This window comes from Molothrus ater, chromosome 1, assembly GCF_012460135.2.
Source record: "Molothrus ater isolate BHLD 08-10-18 breed brown headed cowbird chromosome 1, BPBGC_Mater_1.1, whole genome shotgun sequence".
Lineage (NCBI taxonomy): Eukaryota > Metazoa > Chordata > Aves > Passeriformes > Icteridae > Molothrus > Molothrus ater.
In genome coordinates this window covers 85278095-85293364 of record NC_050478.2, presented here as the reverse complement: position 1 = coordinate 85293364, position 15270 = coordinate 85278095, and the positions used below count along the sequence as shown (strand labels likewise).

Genomic DNA, 15270 nt, shown 5'->3' with positions numbered 1-15270 from the left:
TCTAAAATCTTCATTTCTGGGCCAAACCCCTTAATTTTTTTCCAATAATTTATTAGTTCCCCATGATTGTATTGCATTCTTTTTGGACCCACAACTTGTTCTGCTGACTTTGAAGAAACAGTTGTGAGAGCTGTGCTCCTTCTCAGTATCACTATGAGTATATTGTCACTACAGGCTGTGCTTGCTTGTTGACTGATGGCTGAGTTCACTCTCATGATTTACATCATGATTTACATGTGTTGTTTCCTTTCTATACATTCAGAGATACATCATCTCATGTATCTCATCTCAGTTTGTCATCTGCACACAAGCCCCTCTGTGCTAATTGACATGATAAGTATGTGCCACCTACATAGGAATGACAGGGTTTTTTTCTGTGCTGTGCAGTATACTAAGCTGATTTTTTTGTGGGTGAAATGCATGACATCACATCTTCCCTTCACAGCTCTTAAAGCTGACGTGATTTTGCCATACATATGAAATATATAATGTATACCTTATATATACAATCATCCTGAAAACCTGAAAACTTCTTGTTTTTTTACTGATAGATCATATATGTTAATTAGACCATAGAACCATTAGATAGGGACAATAACTAAAGAGTCAGAGAAGCTTTAGAGAACATTTTAGATCTTTCTACCCTGTGTATGTGTGTTGAACTCTCAAGAAAAAATGCAGTATATAAATTAAAATTTAGTTTGACACAACACATGAGGCAGTTGTTACTTTTACCAGTTGGAACATCAGCTTCTGGAACTGCAAAACTATTATAAATGTGTGGGATCTTTCCACCTTGCATATACGTAAATTTGTTTTTACAGAATTTCTGAATACATATGTACATATGTACATATACATATTCTGTATACATATGTATATTTGTTTTTACAGAATTTCTGAATGGGGAAACACACCATCATGAGGGGTCCTGAGACATTGTAGTTGCTCTGTGATTTATCCCATGTTTGTGCAGAAACAGTTCATCATTATCAAAAAGCTGGTTCCCCTAAACTTTATACAACCTTGTTCATTTGGTCAGTGCTTATGGTTCATATTCAGGCAGCTATTGCCAGCAAATTAAGTTGATATTCTAAAAAGGAAGTCACAGAATTCACAGAATGTAAGTCTGTAGGAATGGTAATAAACACCTGAAAAAATTAATATGTTCTAGTAAAAATTTCTGTATCATACCCCAGCTGTTAATGGAACATCAACATGGAGTTTTCTCTCCAGAAAAACAGGCAAAATTGTCAACCACAAAAGAAATTTTTCCTTCTGTCCAACAGAATTAAGTGAACCAGTTGAATAGATTGATGATCACAAGGGGAGTGCAAGACCTAAGAAGTAGATATTAATTTATCTACTTACCCATAACATGATGCTGACGACGACCATGGTGGCCTTTAGTGGAATCTGGGTATGATGGTGCTTCCTTCACACCAGTACATCCATTCAGACTGGGGGTGTCTTCTATAAAAGAGTAGAAATTCTTCCAAGAGAAGAGAATTACCAGAATAAGAATCAGAGTTTGGGGAACCTCACTCTTGATGGGGAGATTCTTTGAGAGTAGATACTCCGATTCAAAGAGTTAATTTTTCTTCACAGTAAAAATGCAAAAGTATGTAAAAGAACCTCGTATGAATAGATCATCAGAAGACTGCCAAAGCTTCTTGTCTCTAGAATTAAGAATGTTGTCACATTGAATAGAATGTGTCAGAGCTGTAATTCATAGTCAAATCATTTACAACAAAGAAAGAGGAAATGTTGTCTATGGATGCAACTGATTAGCAGAAGAGCAGTTTTAAGCAAATATATAAATTACATGCAAACCTTTTAGAAAAAAAAGTTATGAAAACACTTCGTGCTTCTGTGTCTAAACTTTTTCTTTGTCTGAAGGGTTTAAATGTCTTCAAATGCTTGAGATCATGAAGAACTTGAGGAAGGGAAAAAGCAATCTAGTGAATTGTTCTATAGCCTATGTTTTGAATAAAGCTTGTTATACATTTGATATTCATTGTGACTATACTGGACACACTGGGTACTGGCCTACTGCTCAAATAGTGGGATAAATTCTTTTATATCCCCTCATATATTCTTGTTTTATTTTTTAAAATGTTATTTGCTCAGCCTTGGGGCTTCTATAACCACTATTCAAGAGTGACTGCAATGGATTTGCATGTGATATCAACAGAAAATTCACCGTATGTTAGTTGACCAAGAAAAATTCAATTTCATTTTCTCTCTTTCATATTTTTCATTGTTCTGCTAGAATGAGTAGAATAGATATATCAAAATTATAAAATAGTTCTGAATTTTTAAAGACTGTGTGCAAACTAATGTCTGTTGCCATTTGAAAATTCAGATAATTTAATAGGTAAATTCCATGCCAATATCAAATAACCAAATTTTCTCTTTCAAGAAATTTAATCCTTTTTTCACCATCTGCTATCCGTAGTAAGTGAAAATCTTTCACATAGACTCATGTGAGATAGTCAATAATTGCAACTAGATTGAATTTCTTTAGCTAAGTTTACTTCCAGGTTTCTGTGATTGTAGGTCAAATAGCCTGGGTCTTTCTCCCAAGCTCTCCTCCAAAATGACACTGGCAGGTGCCATAGCTTATGGAAAGTGCCTCTTTTTTTGATGCATGTTCTGGTCCAGCATTTCTGTGGAGGGTGACTGCCATATCAAAGTATAGAAATCAATTGAATATTTTGCTTCCTCTATTGCAAAAGAACAGAAACTCGTTTAAGTTAAATGTATCTATAGATCCCAAACTCTTTATTACTAGCTAAAATGATAAATTTAGAGTTCACCTAACAGCTAAGAAAATGTCTTGCTTTTTCCATTTATGCTTCTGTGCAGGAAAAACCACACTGACTTTTATAACACACTTTTGTTTCTGTAGAAATTACAAGGCAATAAAAGAAGAAGTTGTGATATCCTTCTACTGTAGTATCTGTAGGCAGTTGCTTAAAATAAATAATTATTCTATTTTACCTGTGGTTCCTGGTGCTTCCTTTTTCATAAAGCAGCACAGAAGAAGTCTTCACAGCATCAGAAGAAAGACAGAAAGCTTTTGTGAAAATGTGGTGGACTTTTTTTCCTAAGAGTCTGTCTGTTGAGTGAAACTCCTGGAATGCTAGCATATTTTTAAAAGGCAGCAAGAGAAGCATACCAGCTAATTGTTGCAGTAGGACCTGTTGAAGTCAAGAACACTAGGGAAAAAATGAATATTGTTTCTGCTGTGCTTCATTGTAATTGTTCAGATTTACCAGCAATATACCAATTCAATTAATCAAGTTAAAATATGTAAATCCAAGGGAGTAAAAAGCCACCAAAACTTTGAGCACTATGTAAATCAGAGATAAAAATCAGATGTAGAAAGGAATGATTAGAGAAGATATGTTACAGAATATGCAAGATATACACTGTTCTAAGATTTGTGATGCATAGCTTAAGATGAGTAATATAACTTCAGTAACATAAAAAATCAAATAGCTGTATTTGTAGTGTGACAGAAGAGACATATATTTCATTTTTATAAAAAAGGATCTGGTAGGTTATGTGGAAGGTTGTAAATGGCTGCAACTCAGCAGACCTTGCCCATGGTAACAGCTTCATAATGTACACTCATAGGTAGGCTTAAAAACTGGCTCAGCCAGTGCTAGCATATGCAGTCAATGCTACCAAAGCCTTGAGTGTCTGCAAAATCCAAGCTGTAAAAGCACATTAGAAGAGGATTTGCTTGCAGTGATGTTGTCACCTATGCATCTAGGTGCTGTAATCTTGCAAGCCCACAAAAAAGCAGAGATAATAGAAGCAAATCAGAGCTTGAAATCAACCTGGGCCTCTCAGGAGGCAGTCTCACTCTAAACTCTAAATGATTAAGAAAGAATGAGACCCTAAGGTGGTAATTTGATATTGTTCAAATGGATTCAGAGTTGCCCCTGCTTATAGCTGAGAACCAGGCTTGGGACTCACAGACCACAATATCAGTTTAATAATGTGCTTTTGTGTAACCCACAGGAAAAAAAAAACCACAAAGTAGCACAGACATAATATAGGATAAGATGTAGGATATTTTTACAGGTAAAATAATTCCACCCATTGTTGTCACATATAGAAGATACAAATCTGTTACAAGAAAATCTCTTTTCTTTGAACAAGCACTGTTGAAGTCCTTTTAATTATGAATGGAGACGTAGGTGAGCAAACTTTGCATATTGGTAGAAGACTGAGTTCTTTAAATGGAATCATATTTTTAATATGAAACTTTCATAAACATCAGACGAACCATACAGGAATGTTAGCTAAGGTAAAACAGACTGGTCTTCTCATTAATTACTCTTGTTATTTAATGAATAGCACTGGTGGAGGAGTTAGAGAGTCACCCTAAAGAAATCATAACATGAAAACAGCATGTGAATGATGATCCTTCTATCTTCTCTCTTTCTCATCAGTATACTGCCTATGAAAGGGTAATATCATTTCAGTACAGAATTTATCAGTATTATTCAGTACAGAATCACAAGAGTGTTGGGAGTATATGTAAGACAGAAAAGAAAGATTTGAAGAGGACAGGGATTCTCCCCTAAATTCAAAGCTATTTCTCCTGAGTACAGTCATCTGAATATGATATGACTTCTCAAAAAGAATTCTCTGTATATTGTTTTTATCTGTTTCATTTCCTGTATGGTGATATATAGTAGAAATATGGGAAAAGGTAGAGCTGGCTAACAAAATAAATATTCTACTAGTATTTAAAATGTTACTAGGATTTCTCATAGTCAGTAAAAGTCAGTAAATAACTCATTTCAAGGGTAGGAAATAATGGCATGCCTCTAAGAAATGTTTTTATTAAAGAGAATGTAAAAGCCCTGGAAAATTTTGCTGACATATGCTTTCAGGAATTAACTTTATTTTATTTAACAGCTATCTTGGCAGAAGGAAGAAAATTTTTAAGTCTGTCGAGCCAAATGACCTAGGTGCCTACTTGATGCTCCTCTCTTACCAACCTCTCTGAAACTGTTCCACTTTTCTCTAAAAGCATGCACTAATTATTATAAATTGTTCTATTAAGTGTTGGAATTTATGGCCCACAGTATTCAAAGTTGAGCTGCAGCAGACAGATACACTATGTGGACAGACAGGTTTTTCTAGGGCTCCTTGGCAGGATGGTACCAGGGGTAAGGAGCAAGGGGTACCAGTCACACAGAGACAAATTATCCTGGGCAAATAATGAAGACTCATTTTGCCTGGGGAAGGAGGAGGGGAGAACCACACCTTTACCTCATGAGGTTGTGTGAAGCAGACATCTGCAGAAGCTCTCATTTGTGTGTCGAGTAGCAGAGCTCACACAGACTTCAAGAGTTCAATTGTTGGATTTGGATGGAATTCCCAAAGTCAGCCTTGCTACTTTACTTTCAGATCTTAAGGTGAATGATGTAGCACTTCAAATGTCATCAAGTTTTTAAACATGAGAAAAAAGCTCCACAAAATTAGAAGGGATGAAACAATAATCCTTTTATTTTCACAAGGAAAAGTAGTGGTGTTTAATTGAGCAGTCCAGTAGAAGAAATTACAATTGGCCTTTGTACTTCAACAGGCCTTTGTACTTCAGCATTCAATAATATGAAATAAATTAGAAGGGATTATGAAAAGGACTAATGAGTAAGTGACTGATTAGGTGGAATTTTATGAATACTACAGGAAAAATAAAATATACTCTATATACCTCTGGTGATTATAAGTTTGTTGCTTTTCCTTTGCTTTTCTTCTTTTTTGTCGTTTCTTTTTTTTTTATAAAAATCCAGGAGGCAAGCATACACTGAAATGAGGAGGTAATTTTCTGAATATCTGTAAGAATCATAAAGGTCATGGTTTTCTTTATTTTTGCCCTGGCATTATTGAAAGGTTCACAGAAAATTAGGCATATTTTCAAGGGCTTTGTGACCTTTCTTGAAACAATGCCAAATGAGAAGTAATAAAATATTTCTGTCGAACTACCTCCCTTACTATTTTAAGATTCTGTTTTTCTCCAAGTCCCTTTTGTTGCCACTGGTGGTGCAGCAAGAGATCCATAGCATTGGAATGAATATTACATAAGATCCTTGCAAAACAGATGCCTCTAGAAATTCTTTTCCATCCTCTCATTATCATGGAAAGCAGTCTTTCAACCATCTTTGAAACGCCTCCCAAAAATGTGCTCTAAGCTCATCTACTTGTGTCTGTGAGCCACCTGCATGTACATCTGTACAGGAAATGCTGGTCATATTGGCCATCATTACCAATTGTTCTTCTGTTTTCCATTTCCAAGGACTTAATATCGCACTATTTTATTTTTCTGTTTACATTGCATGCAAATATTTGGCTTGGTAATGCTAAAGTAAGCAGTGAAAACCATTCCATATGATTAGTGTTGTTCCACATGGTAGCTGGAATCTATTCAATTTAATGACCTTAACTGGTTTTTCAAGTGGGATTTTTTTTTTAGTCAGGCTGCCTAATTAGATTTCTGGATTAACATTAGAAATGCCCTTCAGGGTGATAGCTGAGGGATTTTTAGTACTCCATTTTGTCTCTGACCTTGGCCACTCTCAATGTGTTTGCATTTTAAAATAACATGCCTGAAAATGGGTGGGTTAAGAGATGATCCTGAGCAGCTTCAAGCAGTATTGCACTATATTGAGTTAACCTATACAATATGTACACTGTGTAATATAGCATTACACTATATCACACTATACACTGTTTTGCCTCATATTGTTCTGTACCATGGCTAGATTTGACATTACCTATAAATGTTTAGGAAGCTGGTGTGTCTAAGTTTGATAGCTGTTAAGGTTCTCAGGATAGAAAGAGATGAAATGGGCTTTACTGCTTCTAAATTAAAGAGAAGGAAGTGATGACATGGCTGTGAAAACACTGTTAGAAATCTGTTATCAGCAAGACTTTTGATTCCTCTGCAGCCTTTCAGATTTTGAATGTCTTTTGTGGTGTCCTATTACTTTTTTTCTGTTCTGTTTAAGGAATAGGTACTTGGGAGGAAAAATCCCTATTATTACCTCAAGTATTTTGCCTTTTACAACGTATTCAGATCTTTCTTTATTTTGTCTCACAGTCCTTTGTGTATGGAGCAATAGAGAGGGAAATGAACATCACAATGTGCTAAAGGTTGAAATATCCTTGATAGGATTATAGAATGTGTTGCACACTGTGTCTGAACAAAACAGGATCACAGAAAAGAAGACACGTCAACTTGTTGCTTGCTGCAGAATATTTAAAGGCAATGGAAAAATGTCTATGCATGTTAGAGAAAGCAAGGGACTCAGATTAAGAAGCTGGCAGAATCAGCAGTGAAAGAAGCCAAGAAAAACAGATGCCAGATCTGAATACCAATTCTTTAAGGACTGAATCACTTATTCAGCAGCCATACATTGACTGCCTACAATAATTGACATGGGTACAATGCTGTTGTCTGCTTGGGGAAGAGTTTTTGCAAAGTCAGATTGAAATTATTCTGAGAGGTCAAAAATGGCTGTGAAATCATCTCTCTATTTTTTGTTCATACAGATACTATAATGATCCAGATGTCTGCCCTTCTACAAATCATTGAGCAACTCTCTGGGCTATAAACATAGTGTTCAAAACATATTTCACAACTTAGACTACACATTGCTGTCTGATACTTTTAACGTATGTGTGGGTCCAAATACCTTCAAATGTATTTACATTATCTATTAAATTCATACTTTTGTCAACTTATGATCTAATAATGAAAGATATTACAGACTGTAAAACATGGATTTGAGTGATCAGTGCTGTATTGCTTAATCCTGTATTGTTTGGAATTTATTGAAAAAGCTATTGTTGATATGACAAGGCGATTGCTCATGCTCAAAAATGTCAATGTCTTCTTTTACTTTTGAGTTTGTTGCTAAATTTTGTAAAAGCCTAGCACTTAAGTTGTAGGGTCCTTGAGAGCCACCAGTTTTATTTCGCTGCTCCCATACAGGACAAATTGTACAACAAAATTTCTGATCACTGTTTGTCTAATCTGTTTCTTAAAGCCTCTAATGAAAGAGACTCTCTGATCACATTCAATAAATCAGTGCAAAACAAAAGAAAACTGTGGGAAATGGGCTTTAAACTATCCAAGTTCTGCAGGTAAATAATTATTTAGAGAAGCCTTCACTGTATAGTGCACAGTCTTTTCATTGAACCATGTCTAGTCTTGCTATTTAGGTACATAGATACAGTATGGAAAAAATACATTTAGAGCAGTCAATGGATACATGCTTTTAAGGCATAGTATTGCACAAATTAGGAAGTAGAAATTGTGATTGTAATATTTGTGGATTATGGTTTTTGAAATAACTTTTGGGTTTTTTTTCCTCTTAGAGTTTGACATACTGAATAATTTTAATAAATACTCCAATGTGTTAGGTTTATTTTAATTAAAAGCTTGTCTGTTTTTTAAGATGGAGGAGCAAATTGTTATAGCTGGTTTTCCATGTGGTGAACTTCATTCATTGTTATTAACTGTATGCTGGTATAACAACTTAATTTGTATTCTTCAGCATTTAGAAGTAAGGAAGGAAGCAGGAAAATCTGAGTTTCCATAGCATATACAGTTGGTTGCTGTCAGTGAAAAGGATGTCATTTCATACTGTATAAAGCAAGCACTGTATAAAGCAAGGCTATAGGTTATTTACTAATTTAATATTAAAGAAATATCTTTTCATTCTGATCTTAGAATTCAGAGGACACAAATGGAAACAAGTCTTGCCTGCCACTTCAATCCTTAATGTTGAAAGCTGGATTTGTTTTGAAACTGGTGCAGTAGCTCTGTTACCAGAATGAGTAAGTATTTTCAGTTACCATAAGGCAGCATCTTGATACCATCATAATTCTCCAACATGGAAGAAGGAAATAAGTATGACATCTTATAAATGAGTGGTAAATATTTGCTCTTAAAAATGGCTTGTTTACTGAATGTTAAGTGATAAAAGTAAAATGCCAAATAATATTAAGACTTCTGCTTATTATAGATTAATAATTTTTTCTTGGTGCTTTCCTTAAGTGTAAAGATAGTATACTGATCATTACACTAATTTAGTTACTTATTTATGTATATTTGAAAACTTATCCTTGCATTTTCACCTTTATTTGTTGATCTCTTTTGCTGTGAAGGTGTTGCAGAATGTTTCTAGACAGTTATGCTTCAGCTGAGATGTGAATAAAATTCAGTGTCGGATAAGGTGCTTCTGATGTAGAATTTATAAAGTACATTACGACTGCATAAGAGAAAGAACTGGCAAGACAGATAGCTTCATGTATATGCCCAGCAAGAGATAAATTCTTAAGCAAGGATATATTGTATAAACAAGCCAGATATAGCAGACTGCTTCCTGTTGGGAGATAAAACTATGGAAATAAAACTTTTGTTTTAAAAGTGAGAACTTTAACATTTTACTGGCAGAATTTTTCAGGAGCCATCAAATCTTTAAAATATTTCTCTAATATTTGTAGAGATGGACAAGATTCTCCTTTAGTTACCAATCTAAAATTTATTCTACATAATGCAGGGGACAGGATTAAAGAGAGAATTTGAATCCAAGAATAACTGTTCACAAATTAAAGTGTTGCCAATTTTCAACTTACAGGTAGAAGAAGAAAAAAAACAGAACAGAGTGTTATTTCAGCTCAGTTGTAAAACTCAGCGCACGTACATCAGGCACTCTTAAAAACTGGGAGTGGTAGGAATAATAGAAAGGGAAAACTTTGTCAGAAGAAACAGAGGGAAGAAATATGGTCACAATAGAGGTTGTGGATAATAAACAAAAAATGCTATAAATAAATAAATATCCAGTAGGAATATAAGTAAAGCTTGAAGGTTATTAAAAGAGTTTTAAGAATTCTTATATTAGTTATTTAGACTATATTATGTTCATGGAGTCAAATAAATTTGAAGACACATTTATGGTTTCACCTGGAGACATCAGTGACAGCAGTTATAGAACCTAACACACTTTTAACAGCTGTAGTGGCTCAAGCCAAAGGCTGAGTTGTGTTCTGTATCCCTCAACATCCACAAGTGAATGGCTTGAAAAAGGAAGAGCAGGACAAGGTTATAAAATGACACTTCTGTGTAATGCTAATTTCATGCTCCAGCTATTTTCACATTGAAAATCTCCTGAGTCTATGTGGTCCTATTAATTTGCAACCCACTACGAATTTCTCTTCCATAAACGTTTTCAGTCTCCCAATCAACCAACCTACATGAACTTCTTGGATCCACATTATTTTTTACAAGGTCTCTTGCACCTACTCTTTTCTGTCCTGAAATGTATTCCTACTGGCTCAATTTGACATGTCCTCTTTCCTGCACTGGAAAAGAAAATGAACAATTTCTGTCCATCTTACTTTATGCCATTTGTAGTTTTATTATCCTCTATAGTTTCTCCTTTCATTTTTTTCTTTTCCACAAGAAAATGTGACAAGTCACTTCATAGGTCAGTATACAGAAATCACTGAGACATTTTCTAATGAAATTAAAATATCTATAAAGTTCTGAAGTTTTCAAATGCATAGGAAAACTTAAAATATAATTAATTGTATTGAGTGATTACCAATTTAGCACTCACCAAATAAAATAATAGGGAGATGTGATATATTCACAGAGATTTAGCTGGATCAATATACTTCTGTTGATTTTATTGGTTGTATGTAGAGTTTTATGTGATAATTTCTGTTCCTTTACCATGCAGAATTGAGCAAGTGATGAAGAGTGCTTTCTCTTTATCTCTCTTTTCCTTTGCTGTTACATAGCTGAACCAGTGCCACAGAACAGAGGCAGTTGATTGTTGAGCTACTCAAATTTCTCATAAGATAAACTGGAATATTTTGTGTTTACTATTTGTGCTCTTCTAAACCATTTGTAATAGGTTTCTTGTTATCAGAACTTTCTCTATTTTCTTCTTTTTGTCTCTTCACTGCAGACCATCTTTCTTTTCCCTGTTTCACACAGTCTCAACTCCTTCTTTTCAAACATTTTCACCCTTGGTCTGAAGCTGATTAAGTCATCAGAAATCTTTAGTGATTTCCCTCTATGCTATTTAAGACCATCATTATCACTGCTCAGAATGACTCTGAAGAAAAGTTGAGCCTCCTGTTAAAGCATTATGGGAGGCAATTTTCAAAACCTCTCATTTCTCACTACAAAATCAGCTTTAGAAAAAATTCTAAGAGAAGAATTTGACACTGAAAAACCTCCTACCAGCTAAAAACTTTTATCACTGCTGAAGTCCCTTAGCTAGCTGAGAGAAAACGGTACCACAAGTAGTCATTCAAAGACATGAGAATATGTGTTTCAAGACCAAATTCTAAATATATTCAATTTCCTATTTATTCTGAATGCTCATTCTTGACTAGTGATATTTTTGGGCTTTAGTAACTATTATTTTTAAGACTAGAAACATAATTCTTCTTTCTCATATCTTTCCTCTTCTCATGAATCTAATTCAGGTATTGATTTTTATGACAAGGTGCCCTCATTGATAAAAAGCTCCAGCCTCTATCTGGTTTTGGAGCTCCCTGCTCACCAAATCTTAGTACTTGAGAGGTTTCTTTGATACTGCTACTTTCTCATTTTTAAAAGACGGTATTCTAAAGAAAAATAGTCTTAATTTGTCTCTCTGGCCTGGCACTGACTGTTTTCCCCAGCTACCCATGCAAAGAACCTTACTCATTTCCATCTGGGGGCAAATATTTCTAGTCAAGAGACACATCAAATCTTCTTCTTCCCTTTTCCTTGTCTTCCTTCCTACAAGAGACATAAAGAACTGCAATGAAAAATAAATGCATGAATAAATAAGCATTCAGAGGATCCAGTAACAAATCACCCAGGAGGAAAGCAATGCAGAGAAGGAAGCTGAAAGAGCCATCATATTTACCAGCAGGCAGTGATCATGGAAAAAAAATTACTTGTTTGAGGTAGTCACCCATGGCAAGTACATGGCAAGGACATCTGGAGAAACATTGTTAGTTTGCTTCTGTGATGATTCCCTATAAAAGTTGAGTTTCACAGATGACCAGTTTGTTAACTAACCTTCATTCTACATCTTCTGATATTTAACCTTGTATATTTTGACACCAGCAACTCTCTTGAGGAAATTATAGAGATTTTGTAGGAGGATTAAAAGAATTATCATTTCCCCCACCCTAAGCTGTTATAACTGAATGTAAGTAAACAAGAACCCAGAACCTGAGGCATCTTCACTTTGTGTGGTCTAGAGCTGAGTGCTCTAAACCTCTGACCCTGATGAAGGAGGGAGTTGCCCATTTTGTTGCTGACAGAATGAGAATTAGCTCAGTCTGAGATTGCATCTGAATGCAAATTCCAGAACTGCTTAAACAATTCCTACATTTTCCTGGAATTAATCAGGCAGGGAAACACAGCTTATGAACTGTCTTATACTTGCCTTTGGGTCACTAGCCTCTGAGATCCAACAATCCACTCCAGAAGATTAGAAACAACCAGTAAGGATTTGTTGAAATTAAAGAAAAATCAGACACATCATCCCATGCAGTCTGCAACTAAAAATATGTGAGAAGACTTTAATTTTTTTACTTCTCTTTTTCCACTCTTTTCCATAAAAGGGAAAGGTATGATATGTTGGTTCCAGCTGGCAGGCAATCTCACACTCAGCTACTCCCCTCACTCTCCCTCCTAAGTAGGACAGGGGAAGACAAGAAAAAACAGGAATGAGAAACATTTTGGATGAATATGGAGTCAGGAAGATCACTTACTAATCATCATTGTGAGCAAAACAGACTTTATTTGAGATGAATAAATTTATTGTCAATGAAAATAAATATGGAATTACTCATTTGGGTATTGGAAGGAAGAAGACAATAAACATTTACACACTTAAAGAAAACACCTTTCCTCCCCTTTTTTCCACACTCAGCTTCACTCCAAATTCCTGTTTCCTCCTTATTATTGCCATAGATTGCACTCATTCCCTACAGTAAGGCAATGCACCATGCAAGGCTGGGGCAGTGTGTGTGGGTGTGTGTGTGTATGTGAGTGTTACAGTCAGTACATAGCAGTTTCCTCCAGCCACTCCTTACTTTTCATTTTCTCTGCTCCTGTTAGGTTCTTTGTACCACTGCAGCAGAGAAAAGTACCTGAGTTTGGATTGAGATAGCTTGACACATTCTTTTCTTTTTTTTTAAAGCAAATATGTCTTACAGAATGTGCATACTTAGAATTCCAGCCTGGTACTTCTGCAATAAAAATCAACAGGATGTGGCTCATATAGGAACCAGCTATTTTTAGGTAAAATTCCTGAAGTGGGATATAATTTTAAGTCTTCTCTGCATTTTTATTTCTGAAGCTGCTTGCTTCAGGCTTGAATGATACATGATTAATAATTGAGCACATCTTATTTATACATTCCTTTACAATAGATGCATGAGAAGAAACCAGAAAATTATGAGGGTAGGGGAGGAAAAGGCAAAAATATATTTCTATGGTAGATGCTGCCAGAAAGACATGAGCCAGTAGTGATGGTAAATTTTATGCTAATCTCAAATGTGTGTTTAAATTTTATGCATTAATTTTACATTCCTTCATTTTCATACATGTCCCATTCACTCTTGCTCAAATGAATCAGTAGAAAGATTGCTGTAACTGCATTAGGATTAAGGCTAGACTCTCCCAAAATACATGCTGGTTAATAGGGATAGAAGCCAGTTTAAAAATCAATACAAGGTATGTTTCTTTTAAATGGGATTCTAGATAGTCAGCAGAATGACCTAATATCTTAGGCTAAGTTGATAGTTTTTCTTGGCATGTGATAATTGTCTGCCTGTACTTCCAACCAGAGCAAAATAATATTGTCAATCAACTTCATTACAAAATCTTATGAATTTAAAAATAAGAGTCTCAGTTACTCTGCCTTAAAGGACATTACTAATGCTCTACTTGTAATACATTGAAGTAACTACCATATCTACCTTTCTTCCTACTAAGAATTGCTGGCAGTAAACTGATCATAAACCACCAGTGTCTTCCTTTTGAAAATTAAAAACTTCTATTGAGAAGACTATGAAAAAGTATATATTCACCGTTCTATTCAAAGGAAATAGGAACTATAGTACAAAAAAAATTTTGAAAGAAGACTTTGTTGGAAGAGTCATTTAAAAAGGCATTACAGTCTTAGTAACTGCCATGGTCCTTTCTGTGTTTCTGCCATGTTCCCAGTCAGAAAAATCTCTGAAATCTCTGCACTGTCCATTTTTTGCAGAATGTAATGAGGTCCACCTTATTCAGTATCTAGTGTTCAGGGGCAGCTGTATCTATATGTTTCACAGAGATAAGCAGAACTATTCTTCTGGAGTAATTTGTACATGGAATTATATGTTGAAAAGTTCTTTCATTCCCCACCAGCAGTAGGTGTTTGTTATATTTAGTTTTTAAACATGAAGATTTATATACACAGAGTCATAGAATAATTTAGTTTAGAAAGTATCTGTAAGACCATCGAGTCCAGCCATTAACCTAACAAGTCAAATCTCCTACTAAATCATGTCCTTAAAAGAGAAATCTAAATGTCTTTTAAATACCTCTAAGGATGGTGACTCAATCACTTCTCTGCTCCAGTGTTTGACAACCCTTTTGGTGAGATAATTTTTTCCTATTATCCAAACTAAACCTCCTCCAGCAAAAATTGAGGTAATTTCCTTTTATCTTGTTGCTTGTTACTTCTTGGTAGAAGAGACTGCCCCCCCCCCCCCCCCCCCCTTACTGCAGCCTCTTTTCAGGTTCTTGTAGAGAGCAATCAGGTTCTTTTTAAGCCTCCTTTTCTCCAAGCTAAACAACCCCCACTCCTTCAATTGCTCCTCATCAGACTTGTGCTCCAGACCCTTCACCAACTTTGTTGCCCTTCCCTGGACATGTTCCAGCACCTCAGCATCTTTCTTGTAGTGAGGGGCCCAAAACTGAACAGAGAGATTTGAGGTGTGGCTTCACCAGTGCCAAGTACAGGAGGATGAAATGTTCCTCAGTCCTGCTTGCTGCACAACCATGAGCCTTTTAATACACTCTTCTATTAGATCTGTAGGTTTTATTATTATGTGTCCAGTTTCACTTAGAATTTTACTATTTATCTTTAGTACTCATATAGTTAGCTCTTGGGATACAGTGCTTTCAGCCATCACAGCTTCATTTTGAGTTAGATCTTTATCTCACTGCCACAT

General features: G+C 35.3%; 1 long non-coding RNA gene across 2 annotated transcripts in view; it reads right to left on the bottom strand.

The window, feature by feature from the left end:
• LOC118698199 (uncharacterized) overlaps positions 1 to 14798 on the bottom strand; it is a 28768-nt gene extending 13970 nt beyond the window's left edge. For both annotated transcript variants that reach the window (XR_004981855.1, XR_004981856.1), the window contains exon 1: positions 1372 to 14798. This is a non-coding gene — a long non-coding RNA (uncharacterized LOC118698199). The remainder of the gene's footprint in view (positions 1 to 1371) is intronic.
• Between the last annotated feature and the right edge of the window lie 472 nt (positions 14799 to 15270).